This window comes from Parasteatoda tepidariorum, chromosome 8 (genome assembly GCF_043381705.1).
Source record: "Parasteatoda tepidariorum isolate YZ-2023 chromosome 8, CAS_Ptep_4.0, whole genome shotgun sequence".
Lineage (NCBI taxonomy): Eukaryota > Metazoa > Arthropoda > Arachnida > Araneae > Theridiidae > Parasteatoda > Parasteatoda tepidariorum.
This window is the reverse complement of record NC_092211.1, coordinates 57,549,202-57,572,712: the sequence shown is the minus strand read 5'-3', so window position 1 is coordinate 57,572,712 and position 23,511 is coordinate 57,549,202. Positions and strand designations below refer to the sequence as shown.

At 29.0% G+C, this 23,511-nt stretch overlaps 1 long non-coding RNA gene across 1 annotated transcript in view; it reads left to right on the top strand.

Moving 5' to 3' along the window:
- Positions 1–696: 696 nt before the first annotated feature.
- LOC107454904 (uncharacterized) overlaps positions 697–23,511 on the top strand; it is a 45,392-nt gene continuing 22,577 nt past the window's right edge. Inside the window, exon 1 of the long non-coding RNA XR_006224802.2 lies at positions 697–1,334. This is a non-coding gene — a long non-coding RNA (uncharacterized lncRNA). The remainder of the gene's footprint in view (positions 1,335–23,511) is intronic.

Genomic DNA, 23,511 nt, shown 5'->3' with positions numbered 1-23,511 from the left:
AATGATTCGAAAGCATGCCCTCGCACTTTGGAGGCACTCTGCAGAGTGGATGGCTCCCCTGCTTTAGTGAGAATAATGAAGTCGAAACATTGAAAGATTAATACTCAACTGCAAAATCTGGCATCAACANTTAACTGTTGGAAATGTACGCAAGGTAAAAATGCAACTTTTAAACCGTAAGAAGGATTTACCTCGGAAAACGATAAACAATATAAATCTGCGGCTTTTATCAAGCTTATAACGTGAAAGAAATTAAAGAATTAAAGGCTCTTACTGTACTATAAAATTTCTCAACTTTCAAGATATTATTATTGAAGACCTTGCTGAATCAGTACGTAGCAAAAAGAATGGTAGGGAGGGAGGTAGGCACTTCATTTAAATCACATTAGAGTTGAGCTATAGGCTATTGGCGATGGTCTGGGAAACATCCCTGAGAATGATTCGAAAGCATGCCCTCGCACTTTGGAGGCACTCTGCAGAGGGGATGGCTCCCCTGCTTTAGTGAAAATAATGAAGTCGAACCATTGAAAGATTAATACTCAACTGCAAAATCTGGCATCAACAAATAAAAAAAAAGAAATTAATGTTTTCAAATATGAAATGTCAGTGGTGCAACAATACTCAATTCTTATACAGGGGCCTCTCTGGCCAAGTGGTATCGTCCGTCAAATGATGTGCGTAGCGTGAAGGTAGCGGGTTCGATCCCGCAGTTACCCTGGATTTATCTTCGTGCTGACTTTCTCTGTTTTCTGCGATTTGCCTTTCTACTTGGAAAAGGTTCATAAGTCTTAATGTGAACCCAAGTATTCAAATGTATGTCGTACCAATAAATAAGTACATATACACACATAGAAATTGCGGGGCCTCCTTGGACGAGCGGTAAAGCCGACAAACGCTGTTCGAAGCGTTGAGATGGCAGGGTCGAATCCTGCCTTAACTCTGGATGCGTTCTGCGTGATATCTTTCTTCGTTACAAATGTTTATGAGCCTATATAAATTAGCACAGAAACCCGCAAATGTATGTAATTTCAATAATAACGTAGAAGTTGATGACATAGCAGAAACAGAGAACTGAGATCAAGATAAATAGTAAATTCAGTTTTTAAGTTTCGATGTAAACTACTCCTACAAAATTATCGGTGAAGATTTTTCGTTGCATCAATTCACAATCAACGCACATAAGACAATACGTAAGCCGATCGTTGTACAATTCACAGCAAAGTGCGAGCTATATCTTTGTTAAGTAACAGCAAAAAGAAAACATCTGCTGGCCTCGGAAATGTTGTTAAGATTTGACACACTTCCGATCTATTTTGACGAGCATTTAGCCCCAGGTAAGAAATTTTTTTCATCTCCTTCAGAACAATTTAAATGTGAATGTTCGTCAAAACAAAAACTCGTACAATTTAGAGTTACTTGATTATAGAATCTCCTAAATAATTTTAGAATCGCTTGATTATAACTTTGACAATTTTCCAAATTTTAGACATTCCAGATAGATTAAAAATGTTCCTGTGCCCTATAATAATAATTCATAATTCGTCACTATTATTCGTATTTAAATAATGGGAATTGTATTAAATTTACACGAACTCATTGTGATTTTATGTGATTTCTTAACTTCATTGATACTATCATTTATTCAAAACCTTGTTGTCCAAAAATAAAATCGATCTTTTCAGAACTAATACTTATACGTTTTTTTATTGTTGGAGAAGTTATGATAGATCTGGAGGTGTTTTAGTTAAGTTCCAATCGTGTCTCAAAAAATAGCATATACAAATGACTTCTGCTGAATTGATTTTCAGGCAAAATGATCTCAACTTGTTAATTGTATCCTTGTATGTATCACATTTATACGCAATATAATATTTTAGTTCAGACATTAGCATATCTTTGAATCAACTGACCGATAAAAATGAGTTAATTATCGGTGACATTGATTTATTGAAATTAAATATACATAGTAACAAGATTTTAGTTCTATAAACTGAGAATGGTTTTATCCCTCCAAAGTCGGCTATACTTGTCTCGACCACGATTTTAATCGTAACTTCTCCATGGAAACAAAACAAATTTTACTTCATTAAATAATAAATAAGCATTTAATAAATAATTATTTAATAAATAATTATTTAATAAATAATTTTTTAATAGATTTATTTATAAATATATTTAATACATTAATTTAATAAATAGTGTAAGCAATCACGATCCTATTATTAGTAAATTAAAGATACATGTTGTACGAATATAGAATGGAAGTTAAATTTCGAGGTAAATAACAAAAGCAAATTTATTAATTACGAATAGACGGAAAAATCTTAACCAATAGCGATTATATTTTCGAGTCTGGTGCTCTTTTTCTTTATTGTTCTAAAAGTAAATTAAAAAAATTTCTTTTCCAGTTCCTTAATCTAACAAAATTATTTGGACAACATCTAAAAATCTTCAAATAAATAAAACTAAAAACAAGAATTTTTAAGAAAGTTTTTCAATTACCTGGCGCATAATTTTTAAATGCAACTTTATTAAAAAGCAGTCAAAGTTCTGAAAAGTGCAATTAGACTACTTAATTTTTTTGGGGGAAAATTTAACTACTGCCATATCAACAAAATGCAATTAAAGTTAAACAAAATTTTACATGAAGTGAAAAAAAAATCCAAAAATTAAGGATTTCTTATTCTCAGCCAACACTATGAATTTAATTATTTTACTTTAATTATTTTCCAATTCTTATTAAAGCCATAACTGTCTAAAAAGGAATTTCCCCAAATATATTATAAAATACGTTTACTCATGTCAATGTTTGAGAATCAGAAAGTAGAATAAGTTTTTAAATAGAATCTTTAAATGTCTAGACTAAACGGAAAAAAAGATTCAGCTGGGATGAAATTAAGGCAAATATTAAAAAAAAATATGTACCGGAAAAAATTATCTACTTATTTTAAAAATTATTACGAAAAAGTATTTTAACTTTTTAATTTGAAAACTTAATAGATGCCAGCGCTTTTTAAACCCGACTAAAAACTGTAATTATTTCTCTAATACTTAGGAAAGGCAAAACAAGCGATTTTTCAAATTTCAGACCAACATCTGGGTTACCTCAACTTTCCAAGATATGTAAAAATAATTTTCAAGATGAATTTTTTTTCTATCTTCAATCATTTTTTTCTTCTTTCTAGAGCAGAATTTTACTGAGAAAGCGTTGCTTCTGTAATTTTATGTACAATATTGTAGATAAAAATACACTGGTGTAAACAATTACGGGAAAAAATGTTTTTTTTTGTATTAAAAGGAACAAAAAAAAGGTAAAAACAAATATTGTCAAAATATCATCCGATATATGATTTATATATGAGATAACAAAATGGACGCAAAATGTTCTACCCTAAATAAAGAAACTGATCACTAGTCCAGCAGAGCAGCTCCAACACTCTGTCAGTCAGAGAAAAGCATGTCTAGTTGGGCAGATGATAGGTTATAACAGCTACACAGCTCTCACATTGGTTTATCATACAGCTTTCCAGAATCCTTATCTATCCATGTGGCAACCAAACCCACTCTTCCATCACTTCACCCTTGATATCATCGATGGCCATTAGAGCTTAACTTCGAGCTGCAATTCAGCATATGAGGGCGTCCCATGCGTATTCTATGGGATTAAGGTCAGGAAATATCACAATCCATTCTACTTGTTGAATATCCTCCGATTGGAGGTATTCATCCACCAATTTAGCCCAAAGTGAACGGGAGTTATCTTTCATGAAATTGAATTTTGGTCAGAGGATGGAGGGCTCGCTTTCCAATGAGGTGAACAGGGTTTGAATCCCAGAATGGCTGATCGATTCGAATTTCACACCGTTCCCGCGTTGACCACAGTGCTGACCTAAATCATCCTCAGTGGTAGACGGATCATGGGTTAGAGTCCTCTTGCCGTCAAGATAACCGTAGGAGTTTTTCATTTTCCTCTCCTTGAAACTCAAATGCAGGTTAGCTTCATTGAAAAAGTCCTCGACAAAGGCAAATTTCTTCCATCACTTGATCCAGGAGTTCCCTTGTCTTCTGGATTAAGTTTAAAATTACAAGGATACAGAGTTGCGCATTGGTAGTCATAAACTCGAAATCGGGTCATCTGTTCAACGATGATCATAAAATAAAAGAGGCATACTGAAATTAAATCAGGCATTTATATTTTAACACAGGTACTTTTTAAATGTATGTTTTTCTCAGTGACTTTAGTGTAAAATGCTAAGATAAATACATAGATTCTATGATAGCACCAATTATCTTATTATTATGTTCTATATATTGTATTGAACATGCACAATAAACGAAAAACTGTATATTATTACATTAACTATATATTAATATATCAAAATTATGTACTTAAAAGGAATTTCAATTATAATTCAGTACATTATGTCTAAGTTAATCTCTTATCGAAAATTTTCTTTACTATTTCTGGTTTTAATATTTATGTTAATTACATAGAAATATATTTATTTCCTCTTTTAAAAATTTCGCAGATGAATTATGCTCATTTATATTTAACACAGCTTCATTCTAAATATTCATCTGTGCCATTGTTTTACAAAGGAAAAATGAGTAATTAAAGAAATGAATACAAAGAATAATTTCAATTTGAAAAGGCGATTACGAATAAAGATTTTTTGATCTATAAATTAGATAATGCATGTAAAGGCAATGCTGTGCTTATTTTATTCATCCTTTTTTTCCCCCAACTTGTTAAAGAGGTTTTCGCCAAATTGGTGACATAATTATTTTTATTGCATTTCAACGAAAAGAATCGTGGTGACACAAATTAAAGTGGGAAATATTTCACTCTTTCATTAAAAATAAATCAACCTCATTTACAGCGAAAGTTGCTTGGAAAACAAATCCGTAAACACGTGCTTTTAATGGAAAATTCTTTTGATCTTTCTGCTTTTTTCGCCCTCTTAAGCTTTCACTCATCGCCAAAGGGTGAGAAAAACAAAAAGAAATAAATTCTCAGATGTGAGAAAATAGCTCGGAAAAGGGTAAGTGTAAATTGAAAAATCCCTATTATCTCAGGGCCGTAATGGAAGCTATATTTCAAGAAATCAAAATTGATTCTATACAGCGCCAACTCCTTGGCGCTAAATGTGAAAATTCTTTATTTTCTTCCATCTTTTGTTTTTACTAGTAACTATTTGGCGCCTGTAGAGTTTCATTGATACGAATTTAAGACCAATATTTTATTTAATTGCGAAATTTTGTTTTTTGTATAGAGAAGATTTTAAAGTAATTCTAGAAAATGCAAGGAATAGAATTTCAGTTTTTGTATCATTTGTGAACATTCTGCTATCATATTATGTCATGTATATCAAGAGTAAAAAGCAACGAAATTTTATGAAATAAATTTTATTGAAATGCCAAGTTGAGGTAGAAAAATGCATTTATTCTGATTTGACGTTGTTCTGTTCGCGAAGCGGTGGAAGAAAAACTCATTTTCCCGTTTCAGGCGTTTGGCGTTACAAAAATGAATTAAAAAAAATAAATAAATAAAAAAACGGCTTATTATAACTTTTGAAACATGATTTATATGCTAAATATATTACAATGTAATATTTTTTTGAAAATATTCCTCAATTTGTTTCAAATTTATTTTTTGTAGTTGGCATGAGTTTTATTGATTCTTTATTCTGTTATATTTTTCTGTAGATAGATTAGAGAAAATGTCAACATGTAAATTGTAGGTTACTATTAATAATCCCTGTTTATCTTAAAAATAATCAGATTCATTAAGATAATGACCAGAGTACACAATAATTAGAGGAACATTTGTTTAGAAATTTTTGATAAATATTTGATTAATGAAAATATTATTAGGCATGATTGGATTAATATATGCAATGTAAACATTATTGAATCTTTTCTAATTAAGGGCATTGGTTTTTACAAGCATATTCAAGGTATTTCAATGGGAAATTGTTATTCAAGTGTATTGCTTACATTTATATGAATATAAATTTTTACAACATAATTTATTAATTGGGTGTAGATTTATTGATGATTTGATTGTTTTTTATCGTAATAATTTTGATTTAATTAAAGATATTTATCCCAAAGAATTTAAATTAATAAAGACTAATTCAGATGTTTAAGACGCCATTTTTTTAGACCTTGAAATTAAACTTCGTCATCGTATTTGAATTATAGTAAAAAAGGAGAGGATTTAAGTATAATATTATTAGTTTAATACATTTTTATTTCACTTTAAGTAAATATAAGGATTTATATATTTAAAAAAAAATTGAATGGTCAAATTCTTAGGTTTAAATTTATTTGTAATTATAAAGCAAATTTTCTTTCAGCTGTTAAGAATTACAAAATTATTTTAGAGAATAATAACTTTCCTTTTAATTATTGTAATTAAAAATTTTTAATTATAATTTTTTAATTCAATGTGTTTATAAAGGAGTTCAATTTATTAATCAATACTGAAGCCCTCATAAACAGGGCTATACGGAGAAATTAAGGATTTTTTGTTCCTTACGAATAAAATGGCAGCGTTTTATTGGATATTTTACTTTTATCATTAAATGTTCTACTCTCTTTCAAGTTTTTCGAAAGGGGTTATCACTATATTTTTTTTAATTTGCAAAGATTCAGCAATATATTTTGTTTGGTTATTTTAAGTATAATTTTATATTTCATGTGTGTAGACGTGTCCTTATTAGTGTCTTCTCAGTGTACTTTTCAATTGTGTTTTTTGTGCATTATTGGATTTTCATTTTTATTTCAATATTTGAATTTCTGAGGTATTACCTTTTCCTGTTTAGTTTTTCCATTTTGGGATCAGAGCACAGTAAACTTTTGGTTTAACCACTATGATATTTATTGATAATATTATATCTTTTGACATAATATTATATTATTTACTGATATATTATATCTTTATTATAACATTAATTGATATATTATTATATCAATTTCATATCAGGCTCCAGTACTTTAGAAGATAGTGTGTCCCCTGATGAAGTTCTGTTTTTGCTAACATATATATCCTTAAAATTTCGCTTTGCATATTTTTGCTTTCTAAGTTTTTATTTAAATTATTCAAGTGCCATTGCCCGATACTTTGGCCCGGTAGTTCCTTCAGTGATTTTTTTTAAGTTTGAAAATGACTCTTCCCGATTATATACTTACGTAGTATTTCCTACACATATCTATATAATAATGTATAAACTTTTATACTTATACTTATAGAAGAGTATAGACTTTTATACTTATTATAGACTTTTATACTTATAGAAGAGTATGAATCTTTTTCTAGAATATAACTTCAAAATGTGAAAACGTCATTCACCTTACTCTTTTCAACAACATAATCTAAAAATAAACATTTATTCCCTTTTCTAAGTGTTGCTTAATTTATTCCCAAAATATCTCAAATAACTTGCAAAATGAATATCGTCTTCAACCTAAATTCATCGTCAAATTAATGTTCCTTGTGAAAATATTCATTGCCCATTATATATTTATTCATCTATATCTTAAACTTGCATAAATATGTGTCGAATATTTCGGCCACATCGACTATGCTCGGCTGTGATGAGAGTTGCAGCAGCTGGTATGAGAAGCTGGTAGCGAAGTGTTAGTAGTTTGAATATATTCACCACTTTTGCTCATCTATCCTAATCCTCCAACATAACAATAACGATTTTATTTTTCACCCTTAATGGTCTTGGTTGATGATAAGCACCTTTTTTTCCCTTTGAGGTTAAATTTTGGTAGTCTAGACAAGACAGCTTTGCTGCTGTTAGATAGCATTAAATAATCTTACAATACTGGTACTAGAGCAATAGATTAAAATACAAATATATAATAGTTTATAATGCATATATTACGCTTGAAAAGCTTACTAGAAGAACATTTTTTAACAATGGTGCAAGAGAAACTAGTTGAAATAAACTTAAAATTGATTTCCAAATTCTTTTAAAATTGTTTTTTAAAATTGCATTTTGAAATTCTAGTGCTTAGTGGAGAAATACCTTTCCAGAAAAGTGCTGTCAAAAATTGATTAAATCTACTTATAAATTAGTTTTCAAAGAGGCAAAAAACAAACTTACCACCCAGAATAACTTTCGACCCAATGATCGGATCTTCACGGTTTAGGACTAGTCGAACTTTTGAAATTCAATTTTTCAGGAACTATTCGTATTTTTCCATTTAAAATTGCATTCTTTAAAATGATGCAAGAAATTTTATACCTTATAATTCAAAAGTTTTTCGAGTACTGTTAAAGGAAATAAGGATAACTAATTAATATACATTTAAAATATATTTTGTACGGAATTAATCTTTAGAGAAACAAATTTTATAGTTGCAAGCAAAAAATTTTAGATTCGTTTAAAAAGTTATCGAAAAAACGTGAAATACACAGAAAAAGATTATCATTTAAGGGTCCAAAGTTTGAACAGCTTTCCTGAACAAACTATTGGGACAATATTTACCGCATCGTGCGGTAAATATTCCTCCTATATTTTGAGAGTCAGAAATCGAATTCGATCAAAAAATATATATTTTTATACAGAGAAAGTACATTTTTGTCTGTTTTCGTAAATTAAAATAACGGCTGCACAAATTAATTAATATATTTAAGGTCACCACCTATAACCATTAAGATTGAATCCTAAAACGTTAAGATCTGATCATTTGATCAAAGGATATTCAGGATGGTCCCTTTTTTTAATTTTCTGCACTGTAAATTTCAATAAAAAAACTCCAAAGAAGAATATCTTCCAAAATCGGTAGAATAATTGATTAAATCTAATTATAATTAGTTTTTTTGCCACATTAAACTGCATCCCTTAAAATGATATAAAAATTGTATGCCCAAAAGTTTACGTATACGTATTTTTTTCATTTATTATTAATTAAATTATCAAAAAATAATGAATATTCATTAAACTGTATTTTTTGCATGGAATTTTTTTTTGGATAAATGATTTTTAGTGGATGCAAAATGCTCTCAATTCGCTTAAGCTCTTAAGATATGGCTAAATGAGTGAAAATTGAAATTGCCATTAAGAGATCCTAATTTTAAACTGCTCTTCTGATCAAATTATTGAGCCCATGTTTCCCAGTATATGGCTAGCTCTTATATGAGGGTCAGAAATCGAAATCTGTTCAAAAAAGGTGTGTTTATTCAGAAAAAATATTAGAGTCTAATTTCGTAAATTGAAATATCGTGTGTACTAATTAATCTGCATATTTGAGGTCACCCCTTAAAACAATTAATATTGAGTCTTAGAACATGAAGAGATTATTAGTTCAAAAATTATTCTGGGTGATCCTTTTTGAGCAATTTGCATATAGCATTTGAAGAACATGTTTAAAAGCATCAAATTTAAGGAGCATTTTCGAAAAGATGATACGGTGCACAATTCTGGTATTTGTTCCTCCAGAAATATGCATATACTTTTAAAAAAAAGTTAATTAGATATTTTTTTAAAAAATTTTTATTATAAGCAAATTTAAAAATATTTATTTAATTGAAAATTTTGAATTTATTTGGAAATATTTATTATTTATTTATAGGGCGAGAATTCCTTGATAAAAATCACAAGAACAAATCTCATTTATATTCCTAAAAAGTATTTTTTATTAGCCGGGCATAAGTTCTCAGAAAAATTAGATCAATGAAATAAAAAATGCATATAAATGAAGATTTAAATGAGTGGTAGGTTTAGATAAAATTTTCAGTTTTGGCTCACAACTAAAATGTTTAAAGAAAATGTTATGGCCCAATGGAAAAAAAAAACGTGACTAAAAACTTCTGAAATTAAATATTTTTTAATTGTTTTAGAATTGTTGGGAACTGTGCTTAATAGTTAATGAAGTACTTTCGTAATATAGCCCTTTTAAAGCTCTCTTTTGAAGTTTGTAAAAATCAATTAAATTCAAAATGTGATCAGTACAAATATTTAAACTTAAATAATGCTTTTTACCTTCCTCTTTCCATTGCATTTCTTATTTGTAATGTTCAACAGAAAAAAAAAATGTCCCGCAGTGGACTGATCGTTAAGACTGCATCCCTTAAAATGATATAAAAATTGTATACCTAAAAGTTTACGTATACGTTACGTTACGTATACGTACCCAGCAGATCACCGAAGTCATGCATCACTGGTTACGGTCAGTGTTCGGGTGGATGACCACTTGGCTCAGCCTGCGTAGGGACCGAGGGTGTACGATATTGGTCCTCGTTAAACTGTTCTACCGTAAAGTGCTCGACTTCGCGTGCAGGACATCGGGCTACCGAAGCAGGGGTCCCATCCCCTCTACAGAGGATCAAAATTGTGATGGCATGTCTTCGGATCATCCTCAGGAATGTTTCCCAGACCGTCGCCAATAGCCCATTGTGTAGCTCCAGTGTGACGTAAATGAACAACAACAACATCAACAGAAAAATATTTGTTATATTCGATTATAGAAATTCCGGTTCATCGGATTTGTAGAACATATCACCTACAATGAAGCAAAGAAAAAATTTGAAATTAATAATCTAAAAATTGCAATGTTAATTTCTATGAAATATTTTGTCTCTTTTTTTTGCACGTACTAGAAAACTTTTGGCAGTGGATATTTTTTCCTGCAAGACTAAAAGTTACAATTGCTTCACGAAGTAACTACGCGGCAAAATGGCTTTTAAACGTTCGCACTACTTGAACCTAAGTAGTATTGCTTGTTTATAGAAAGAAACATCTTTAAAGGTGTAGTCATATTGACCATTGAAACGTTGCAAAATAGTTTACTCTTTTACAAGATTTTAGCTGCTTAAAGTGATTTCGGGATAAATTATGAATTGTTAGCTGAAAGATTTATGGACTTTACCTGAATTAAAGCCTAAAATGAAAAATGTTTTCTTAATATTAAAATGAAGTGAAATGCTAGTAAAATGAAATAAAATGTAAATTTTAAAAACTGCGTTTCTCGTTTTCACTCAAACTGTAAATGAGCTAGCAATTTTCTGTTTGTCAACACTTAATCGAAAATCGTAAAGCCCATCGCTTCTATGAACGTGGAAATATTTTTTGATCATAAAATAATTTTATTACAAAATTTATGTGCCTTGGACTTTCCGTAATCTGTATGATACAAATAATTATTTCTTGTTTTTTATTTTTTAATATTAATCGTACTTTTAAATCTCAAAGTTTAAAACTTTTTAATTTATTTTTTTCTTTTCTTGAGTTCCTTGATTGTTAGTTATCAGTTGAAAACTGGACGCAACTACGAATAGCGATAAAATAGTGCTAAATTTTAATTACAGCGTTTATAAAACAATTGTACTTTGTACAAACATCAGATACAATCAAATCCAGTTGAATAGTGAGAAATCTAGCTATTTGGAAAAAAAATTGAAATTTCAATTGGAGATAGAGTTAGGTCATAAACTGGTTATATAGTGGCCAGGAGAAAAAATAAAACTTGTATTATTATCCGTCATATATCTCTATCCGGTTTTATACACTTTAATAAGTCATTAAGTGGTTAAAATAGCAATTTACTATAAATTTAGATTTGTGATAATATGGTGATGTTACTATGCGTCTAGCATTAAGAAAAAATAGTGAAATCTATGCTGTCATTTAACACTGAGAATTCAATCACTATTTCAAATTATGATAAATTTAATTTGACTATAAATTCTATGAAAAGAGAAAACTGCTTGAAGTGGAGAAGAAATTATTGAAGCTTGTATTTTAGCTCACAGAGCTCCAATAGAGTTTTGCGTGATACGTCGCTGATCAGAATCAGTAAGAATTTTGAGTGCACGATTCTATTCACTTAAATATGAAAGCGAGTAATAAAAAAGAAAGCCAAATGATAAACACATTTTTAGATTATTATTATTATAAAAGAACTCAATATAGCATTTACTTTATTGATATTGATTAGTTCGTTTATCGTTTTCATTTTAAAAAGCATATTAAATAAAATTCGAATTCGCATTGCACCCCTTATATAAATATTCTTTCGTATTCCCACTTTCATCGTTTACTCTTAAATCTTTTGCTTACAAGACCTAATAGATGGCGCTAATACCTCTCATTTCTTTAAACTTAGTAATCCAGCAATTCAAAAGCATTGTTGCATAAAGATTGTTGCAAAATAATTAAAAGGATTAAAATCCTCAATTTTTAACACAGAAAAACACAGAAGAGATTAACCCCTTATTTTTTAAGCCACTATTATATTTGTCAATATCGCAAATAGAACTTCTATCTAGAAAATATCTAAGCTTGAAAAAAGAATTATGTTTTTGAAACAACTTTCACTTCAATATTGAAATTATACACTTATAGTATGTTAAACAAGATGAATATGTTAGCGTATAACTGAGTTTGTTTCCATGAAATTATTTTCACGTAATATTTTTATTCAAAAAGTTCTATTGCATTAATGTGCGTATCTATTAATTGAAATAAAGTTACATATTTTTTAAAGAACAATTTCTGCATGAGAATTGTTCAATATTTTGCTTTATTTTAAATATTCCTGTTTTGTTCCGTTCCTTATTATAATTTTCTGTTATTTGTTGTTAGTATAATTTCAGATAAAAAAGATAATGTTTGCATTAAACCATTAAATTTAGAGTTATACATTTTTTTAATATACCATTGTCTGAAGGTTATAAAATTGTTTTAAGGTTGTCATTTTAATAGAAGTTACAAAAATAATTTTTTAAATCTAATTCTAATAATTTTTAATTTAAATTTATTAATTGTTTCAAACTACGAATTTAAAAACATTTTATGTAAGCATATAAATATCAATTATTATAAAAAAAACAATGAAATTCTCTAAATTAAATTAATTAAAATTATGTCACTGATATTTTTAAAGTGCGAAACGCATCTTTATTTCATAATTATAATATGATAATGATATACTACAATTTATAAATGAAAATGCTCCTTTGTTTTTTTTTCCTGCAAACAACCACATTAAAACACATTTTTAGTCCAAGTTTTAACTGATTCAAATATCTGATATCTTTCCCCCAGAAAGTTGTTCATATTATTATAAAAATGGATTTAACTCAATTTTTTTAAACAAAGAAATGCTGTTTACATATATTGCTATCTGAGATATGCAATTATCATTTGAAGCAAATACACCATCATGTCCATTAAGATAAAATGTTACACTTAAGAAATAAAATTACTATTTGACTGCGAGAAATGTCCATATTTATGATAAGAATATCATAATTAAATTATATTTCTTTTAAATAATGTATTTTCTTCAAAGTCTAGAAAATTGACGCTTAAGAATTGGCATGACGCAACGAGATAGTGTAATTCGTGTTTGATTTACAAATCAAATTTTCAACAGTTTAGTGTAATGTATAATGATTTTTCTCACTGTCAGAAAAAAGTATTAAAGTTAATGAAGTTGCGAGATAATTTTTTGTAACTTCAAATTAATTATCTCATTTCAATTAAAAACAATAGGATTTAAGAAAAAAAACACGATATAAATTGCGAACCAATACTAACAAATAAATTTGATTAACATTTTATTTTTAACTAGTTTCTTAAAGGTTGACCAAACAAATATATTGATGATAATTGATTTTTTCTGTGACCTAGTTTAAATTTTTGTTTGCTCTATGATTGATTTTCACAAATAAAATATTTGTAACTATACACAGTTGTTTTTATTAAACAAATAGTAAAATTACGTTTCTTTCAAATGCTCAAAATTACGTAGTTTTTGTTAGAATATTTTTTCTTTTACTTAATTTTGATGCAATACTATATAATTTCAATTTTCACGCAATATCATTTCGAAAAGTATATTTTATTATTTTATCTTGTAACCATCGTTGAACAGCCGAACTTATTTTTGAGTTTACGACTGTCAATGTTCAACCCCGCAGCCTTGTAACTTTGAAAAAAATCCAGAAGATAAGAGAACTCCTGGATCAAGTATTGGGATAAATTTACCTTCGTGGAGGTTTTTTTATTGAACTACCTGCATGTGCGTTACATGGTGAGGAAAACCATGAAAATCACTCACGGTTAGCCTGACTGCAAGGGGACCCTAGCCCATGATCCATCTACCACTGAAGAAGATCTATTACGTCAGCACTGCGGTTGGTGCTGGCCGGGTGTGGAATTCAAATCGACCAGCCATGGCTGAAATTTGAACCCAGTTCACCTCATTGGAAGGCGAACGCTCTATCCCGGGGGATTCCAACTTACATGAGGCCGGGGGCTGCAATTAAAAATATCAGTCAAATGGCTGGACGCAACTTCATCAAAATTTTATATAGGACTCTTTTATGTTTGAAGGAACATTAAATATTACTGTCAGAATTTTATCAAGTGGTGCAAAACAAAAGTATTGAATTACAAATTAAAATAAGAAGTAAATTTTTACCTGAGAAAAAAATTTTTTTGCGCCGTTGATATGTTAAATTTCACAGAAATGAAGAAATTAGGATTTTTTTTAACGAAGAAAAAGTACTTTAAACCCATATAGTTTTTTGCTAAAATTGTCTACAAAAAATGACAACTAATATATTTTAGTTCGCGGGCCACAAAAAAAAGCTTCGCTGGCCGCCAGTTCGTAACCACTGTTCTATCCCCTTCGTCACCGTGGCTCAGGGGATAGAGCGTATATTAAAAAAAAATCCTTGCATAAAAGAAAGAAAAAACTGGCCGCCTGCTGCGATCATTTAGTTTGCCAGCACAAACTCTCAAATTTACGGTTAGTTCAATTTTTTCCCCGCCTTTATGAAGTCAGAACTTTGCTGTTCCATGTTAATTCGGCTGTATTCACCATCACTTTTCTGATTCTATGGCATTAGTATTTTACAAATTGAGGAAATGGGGTAAAAAAAATCATGTACCGAATCACCGCTTTGATGCCTTCTCTTTATAATCACTGACATTAATTCTCCTCTTGACAACTCCAAATTATATCTGTTGTCTTTGAGAGCATTTATATTTTATACATTTATATGAAGAAAAAGTAGGTATACTTTACATTATACGGAAGGTTTTTTTTAAGGTCATTCGGTAGACCTACTTTTATGGACACTCGACATTGTTAGTCCTTTATTTACGTCGCATTAGATTAGCAAAATGGCTATTGGCAACACTCTGAAAAACTTCACTGATGATGATCCAAAGACATGCCATCGCAATTTTGATCCTCTGTGGAGGATTGACATTCCACTTTGGTAGCCCAAAAATCAGAGCGCGATGTTAAATACTAGGTAGAACAGTTAAACAAAAACTTATGTCAAACATTTATTTTTCAAATGTAATCAAAGTGGTCACCCACCCGCTCACTCTTCACTGTTAACTGTTACTTGGCTTCCGTGATCCACTGATAACCTTATTATCAGTCTTACAAATAGTTCGTTGTCGAACGGAGATTTAATAGACTGTTAGAACAAAATGTCCATCCAATTTTTTTTAGTAAGTTTATTATTGCAATACATTACTAGTTCAAAATAATAGCTTTAAACTTAAATTTGTACTATAAATTTTTTAAACATCGTTCCTGATATTTTTCTAAATATCTAAGAAGGTAAACATCTAAAATCTAATATCTAAATATCTTTCTTGATATCTAAATATCTTTCTTGATATCTAAATATCTTTCTAAGTATCTTTCTTGATATCTAAATATCTTTCTAAGTATCTTTCTTAATATCTAAATATATTTCTAAATATCTTTCTTGATATCTAAATATCGTTCTAAATATTTTTCTTGATATTTAAATATCTCTCTTGATATTTGAGTGAATATGTAGAAAAAGGTTTATTGAACTTATTTTAAAAGCAGTGAAAAATTTAAGAATTTTTGAACCAATTTGTGAAAGGTAACGATAATTTAAATTCCAAAAGAAATCCATTATTTGGAAGGGGGTTCAGTGTGTGTTTAACACATTGAATGCCATGGGGGTCACCGGTGACCGGCACTGCGTTTGTTCGTAACGCCAAGGGGGTCATCGGTGTCCGGCGAAGCCAAGATTATTAGAAACACATAATTCGAGTAACTTTTTGATTTTTTTACATTATTAACCTTACTGAAATGGTTTGTAGAAATTAATGCAATATAGAACACACACAAAAAAGTTTTATTTATATACACAGAGATGCCAACTTGCTCCGGACAGCGAATAAACATTCTCAAGTGGTTGTTTATTAACTGTGATTCTTGATTTAAAAAAATTCAAATTAGTAGATTTTCCTCCACCACTATTTCTAAACAATTCGTAGGCTTATATAATTAACCCCTTTTTCAGATACGTCGTGTTAAACCTTTTAAAAAACTAGCAAAATCAGTCTGATCTTTTCAAATTTAGTTTGAAGTTATTTACCGTGTGGCCAGACGGGCAATTCATGTAAAGTTAGCGTGGCATTCAATGTATTAGTTAAGATCTAGTATAGGTCCGAGAAAAGTCGACTATTAATATTTTGCAGATGTTTAGCATGACAAGTTTACAAGTCTGCAATTTGTAATTTGAAATCAAGAAATTGTTACAATCAATAGGATATAACAATGTCTAGATTATTATATACCATTTGTTATATTCAATGAGAATAAAAATTACAATTGGAAAAGCAAAAATTACCTGACTGAAGTAATAGCACTGAGATATAAAGTGCAAGGGAGTAAAACGCAAAGTACTCTGAAAGGCATCATTCCGTTTTTTTCCCTACAAAATTCCGTTTTCATTGTAAAAAATAAAAATAAACTATCAGAAAAACGTTTTTAGACATTTTTTTTAATCTCGAAACAAGTCTTTATAAATTTCATTTAATTATGTTTCAGTTTCAAATTAAATTGCACTTTTGCTTTAAATATTAGGTTTGCTATACTGAAAATATTTGATCATTATCCAAGCGAATATTTAATTAGAACATTTGACTAAATTTCTTGTTTTTACTTTTTCCAGAAGTCTTATTTATCACTTACTCATGTTCTCTGCCTTTCAATTAAATTACAATTAGCAAAGTTATATTTTTAAATTTTGATCACAAATTGTTTAAGAATGCAATTATTTATGATTAAGTAATTTAAAAAGTAATATTTTTTTTCGTGGAAAATTAATGGTGCTTCCATACTCCGAAAAGTTTTATGAATTTTTTTCCGTAGGTGTATTAACATTTTCTTCATAAGACAAAACTCGAAGCTTATTACAAAGTTATTTAATTTACTTATTCGCGAAAGCAATTTCGCTACTTAATTACTTTTCATCTTCTTCAAAATAATAAAAAAAAAAGATAATGAAGGTATAAAAAATTCATCTGGTGAATTGAAACAAGTAAAAAAAAAATTAACCTTTACTAAATTTAATTTTACGAAAAAGTTTTCCCTCGGTATGGTAAAATATTTGCAACTAAACGAACGCTGATTGCGTTCGCGGTGTAAAATATTGATCTTGAATTACATTTATTATTTTTATCTAATTTTATAAGTAAATTAAAAAAAAAACTCCTGCATATTTTCTCTATTTAATTTAATATTTCGGAAATAATTTAAAAATTTCACGCTACAGAAAAGCCAGAAGCAACTAGTTTTAATAATTCTTTAGTTTATTATATTTTGAATTACTGCATTCAAATCAACCTTCAAATTTGTTATAAATGTAATTAAGATGATTATTTCTTAATGAAGATTGACTTGATTTCTTAGACTTCAGACGCAGAACTGCTATTAAATATACTTTTCCTCCTCTTTTTTATTATTTTGTATTGATATAGGCTAAAATAAGTAAATAATATTATATAAAGCATATTAATATTTCATAATTACAAAATACTGCATGAAATACGTTGGCTTTCTCTGCTTAAAAGGTAAAATCTTTGAAAACAGTAGTTTTTTTAATTTGAGCTTATTTTCAGTTATTTAGATCTAAGAGAAACAGTTATTCATCATTGAATTTTTTTTAATTTACTAAATCAATTATTGATATATTTTTTAATTTAATAAAAATAATCAAACTATTTTTTGGGAGCATTTTATATTTTAGTACAAAGATAATTCAAATGATGAAATGGATTTTTTTTAAAGTAACTGTTAGACCGTATTTCTTATAATTTAAAGATGCCATACTTATAATCAGAGTGCCAGAAAAAGCATATAGAAGGGACAACAGTGTCACATCTGCGTCCAAAGATTAATGACTTAATTTCTATAGATTTTTCTTAAATAATATTTTTATAAAACAAATGTAAAACTTTTATATGAAGTTTAAAAGTGATATTATGATGCGTGAATTTTAGATCTTAGAATTTGCACATTTTACTTTGTTTTATAATCGTTACTCAAATGTGTGGTCAAAAGTGGAAACGCATGATAGCGTCAGAAATACAGAAGTCATAGCAAACAGTCATAGCATTTCAGTTCTGTAAAAGATGGTAAAAAGAATGTTCATCAGTATTGTTTCCAGATAGGTTTTTAATTCAAATTTCTACAATTCCCACTTAATAGCGTAATCCACAACAGTGTAGTAGCACGGTTGTGTAATATCACAGTACGAAATGGTATTTTTTCGCCATAAACTCCAAATTTAAAAATGTGTCCCTCTTATGTGTCTTATTTAATTCATACATTTTTCTTGGACATCTCTAAACTGAACTTATTTAAATAATCCTTTAAAACAGTCGTTTCAGCTTTTCATATATTTAAGCGAGATATTTTTGTATTATATTTCCGAAATAAGAAAAAAAATAAACATTCGCTTAAGTTTTGCTCTCATCACGTTAATCACACGTTAATTAGTACTAATTGGAAACGAGAAGCTTAAGCGGTTTATTTGTAATTCAGCTCTCGCGGCCGATTAACATTAACCCTAACCGACAATGCAGCATTCTAAATTAGCGAATACACCACTTCTCTCCCGTCAACAACCTTAAGCGATTTTGTGGCGAAACTCTAAGCCACTAATGTTGGAATGTCAAGAAAATCCGCCTAATAGAATACCGGAACCTGAGGGGTGGATGAAACATGATTTGTAGGGCGAAGCGTTGGCGTCAGGCCAAGGGTCTGAACCCAGAAGGGTGTTAAATATCCTTCGGCGGCAGAGGCGGCCATTTTAAAGAGCTGATAGTGTCAAATGTACGTCACGAGCAAAAATTTAAATTCTTTAATTCCAGCAACGGCTGTTGGCTCTTATACGGTTAATCTTTAACAAAAATTTTTTTGAATATTTCTAAAAAAATTTAAAATGTCAAGATCTATGTAAAAAACGGCGAGTTTAAGGATTTTAACTGATTATACAAAACAATAAGTGATTTTAAAAATAAAAATATAAAAATTATCTCTCAGGCCTACACTGTTAAAATTTTCATTCTAAAATTATGGTAAAATAACAGGCAGCTGTCTGTCCATCCGATAAACCGTAAAGTTTACGGTAAAGAACCTTTTTTATTCCTTTATGGTTTTGAAACTATTTACAAAAAGTATGGTTATAAAACAATGAATACAAAACTATACGGTTTTTTAACCATTTACAACTAGCATTTCTCAAAAACGTAAAAAATTTTTATTTTATTTAACTAGACTTTTCATTGGGCATTGGAGAGTGCCGGATAGTGGAAATTCTTGATGTGTTGAAGGGAATGGGGAAAGTATTGTGGTGTCAACACTTGGACTCGAACTCCTGCCGGTCATGAGATTCACAGCTAAGCCCCCCGCTCGTCTATGATATGTACGCAGTTGCAAAGAACTAAGTAGCTTCATAAGGTAGTTCTAGCTGGTGGGATAAAATTCTGGTTGTCTAACCGTATAAGGTGAAAGTATAGTTAATAAACAGTTTGATTAATATTTTATTTATGGTTATTTGACTCCCTTGATTGAATATGATAAAATAACCACTCAATAAATTGTTATTTAACCATTCCTTCTGAGAAATTTCCAACAGTGTACTCAATATTTCATTTTGAATTACCGTTTTACTTCTGATCGATTGCTTGTAGATATGTGTGGATGCCCGGGGAGTAAAATTGTAAAATAACATGACGGCTAGTCGTTCAATTCCAAGCTGCCTCTCTATGGGAACTTAATTATTGCCTTCCCTTCGCACGTTTAAAAAGTTAAAAAACACATCACTTATCTATCACTGATTTTTCTAAGCAAAGTATTATTTTCCATGGTACACTTGCCCGATATTCCTTACAGTAATACTCTTTTTTTTTTAATTGTAAGGGCCATTGTCCGGCATTTTCTACTCTGAATTTTTTTCTAATATAGTTATCTGAAATTTGTAGCCAGCACCAAACAAAAAATATTCCAAATTCTGAAGCAAAATAAATGAATTTAATAATATGGCAATAAAGTGAAATTCAGCGTATTCGTTTTGGGATTTGACAAATGCTTTTTGTTACTGAAAAGGTAATATTTTACTTTCCAAATCTAAAATAAATTTTTTCTCATGTATCTGCATCAGGCAAAATGAAAACATGCATCTCCTGACTTCTACTATGAAAAAAATGGAACTGTTCAATTCCATAAAGAGGAGCTTGGCTTTGAAGCTTTACATACTTGTTGTTTTGTAATCTAGCACCAGTGGCAAGCGTCTCGATTAAATGCCTTTGAAAAGTGCTTTATAATCACTTGAATATCCTATTTTTTTTAAAAAAAACAAACAAACAAGTAGTGGAATAAAATATATAATTTAAAAATGCAAGTGTGAATTATTTCATGGTAAAAATGAATTATTTGCAGCAAAATAATACTCTTAATATTTTTCGAAAATATCAAGAATATTTTAATTTTACCGGAAACATTTCTCTTTATTTAATAACCCAGAAAACTTCATAGCAAAGCTTTTAATAAAATTACATAGTATTCTCCAAGTACTTTCCTTGAACCAAATATTTATCTACAAATAAATTTATTCACATAAATTTATTTCGCTACTTGTAACGAAAGTAAAATTAAAAAGTACGTACTTGTTCTTCATTACTTTTTAAATTTAGTACTTTTACTTGTTTTTTGTTATTTTTTGGAGGATAAAGCAGAAGCATTTGTAGCGAGAATGTCGAAAGAAATCATGACATTTTTCTGAAATTTTCTAAACATTTTCCTTTTCAAAAAATTTTTTTTCTTCAAAATTTACTTATTTTCAATTACGAAAATTAATGTATTATATATCCTTTAACAGCTAATTTATTTTACCAAACATCTTTAAGGATTGCAATTTCCCGAAAGGGAGAGGGGGGCTGGTGGGGGGGAACGTGAAATCCTTACTTTAATGGATTTTATTGATTTAATGAAATTTACCTGCATATGAATAAAACTTCTTTAAATAAAAAATATAATTTTATCGAATTTGTTCAACAAAGTAATTTTCCACTAAAAATTCTGAAAGTTAAAGCAAAAATTATAAAGCAAAAATTATAAAGATTTAAAAGTTTTAAAATAAGCATAATATAAAATTTCTTTTTATATGCAAAAATTGAATTTTGATTTCTCTGTTAACTTCTTTGAACGTTCACTATTTCAATAGAATTTTGTAACATTTTCCTACATCTTAAATTTTTATACCTTTAAATTAAAATTTACAATTTGATTTTAAAGAAATTTTTCTTAAATTTTTTTAATGAAATTTTCGATTTCTTTGAAATATACTTCAAAATAATAGTTTTTGTTTTATATCTGTACTTTTGCTTGCACTTTTTATTAGTTACTTTTTTAAAATCTGATTTTTTTTTTTAACTTTTAAACTCGTTAATCATGGTAAAAGTACTTATAACTTTATTCGTTACTTTATAAAAGTAACGTCACCATCTATAATAGTAACCCATGTTCGGAAATGTCGTCATACGCGGCTCGGATATTCACGAAGAAGCATTTCATACTGGGTAAATCCCCCTTTACTCCTGATGATGTGTCCTAATTCACCTAGAAGTTCGTCGTAACATTTATGTGACCTCCTGTTATTTATAACGGTTTTAAACTTGACTAAATATTAAAAAAAATAGACTAAAGATGACATTGAAAAAACTCTATCTGGAAGATATAAAATGATAGCTGATTTAAAATCAGCGATTTAAGTTCTGTTAAAAAATCTCATACATCAGAAAAAGAAAAATAGTTCTCTAGTGCAATTCATAAGAAAAAGATTAAAAATCAGCTCATTAGAAATTGAGATATAAGTAAAAAAAAATTATCTCTTTAAGTCTAGCAAATAATTAGTTTGAAATTAATATATGAATTATTAAACTTCGTTATGCTTAATTAATAATAAATAATGCTTAATTAATAATAAATGATGCTTAATTAATTAATAAATAATGCTTTAATTGTCTGTTCCATAGTCAGTTTGAGGCACAATCAGTTTGCTTTCCTGCATAGAGAACCTTTTTTTTCTTCTCCGAGTGTTATTTTATGGAGATACTTATTTGGCAGAGAAATTTGAGGGGGAGGGGTGCAAACGTCAAATTCGTTACAACGTTTCTGTCTGCATGATTAATTGACAAAGTTTCGTTTTTTCACAGCAAAATGACGAAAATTCGTTATTTGTATATTGCAGTAAATAATTGGTCATCAAAAAATGCTGACATCTAGTCAATAACAATGACGGGACAAAAAATACCAGGTGAAAATATGTTCAGAAGAATTGCTCTCTTTCGAATTATTGTTATTGGTCTAAGTAATAACGCCATGGTCGATTACTAGTACAAAGAAATTTTCATATGTTTTATTTATTAAATTCTTTCTTACATTTTGTTTCCAAACTTAAAAATAATCAATAATAAAATGAACTTAAAATTCTTTTAAATAATTGTTATTGAACTAAGTAGCAACTGATATCATGACCTATTACTAGGACCGAGAAAGTTCCATACGCTTTATTTCTGAAATTATTTCTTTCATCTTATGTATAAACTTAAAAAACAGATTGTATTAAAGCGACGTTTCAAAAAATTATGTTTCATAAGTAGATCATAGTATTTTATATATTACATACATTTTAAGAAAATAATATCATGCGTGAATTATCAAAAAACGAATGAAAGCACGCAATGCAAAACAAATATATATAATTTGGAGAAGATTATTTTGTTGTGAAAGAATATTTTTAACTAAGTCATTAAAATAAATTTGAATTCAAATAAAGACTCATTGACTGAGACTCATTTTTCAATGAATAACTGATAACAATAATAAAACAAATAAATTCCTGATATGAATCAAAAATCGTCAAATAAATTCGCAATATATAAATTCGTGAAAAAAGCGCTTTCAACAAAATACTGAAATAGAGATCTTCGACAAAATACTGAAATAGAGATCTATCGACAAAGACTCACTTCTGCCTAACCTAATAGTATGAGAATGCCGCGGCTGAAGTGTTATTTCAGTTTCCGTTTATGAAAGCGCTATATGTTGAGCCACCTCAGCTAGATTTGGCATGTGACGTTTTTCGCGGCAATCATTGGTCGATTTTCTAGCGTTGCTATTCGGGGAGTTGTAATGAGGCTT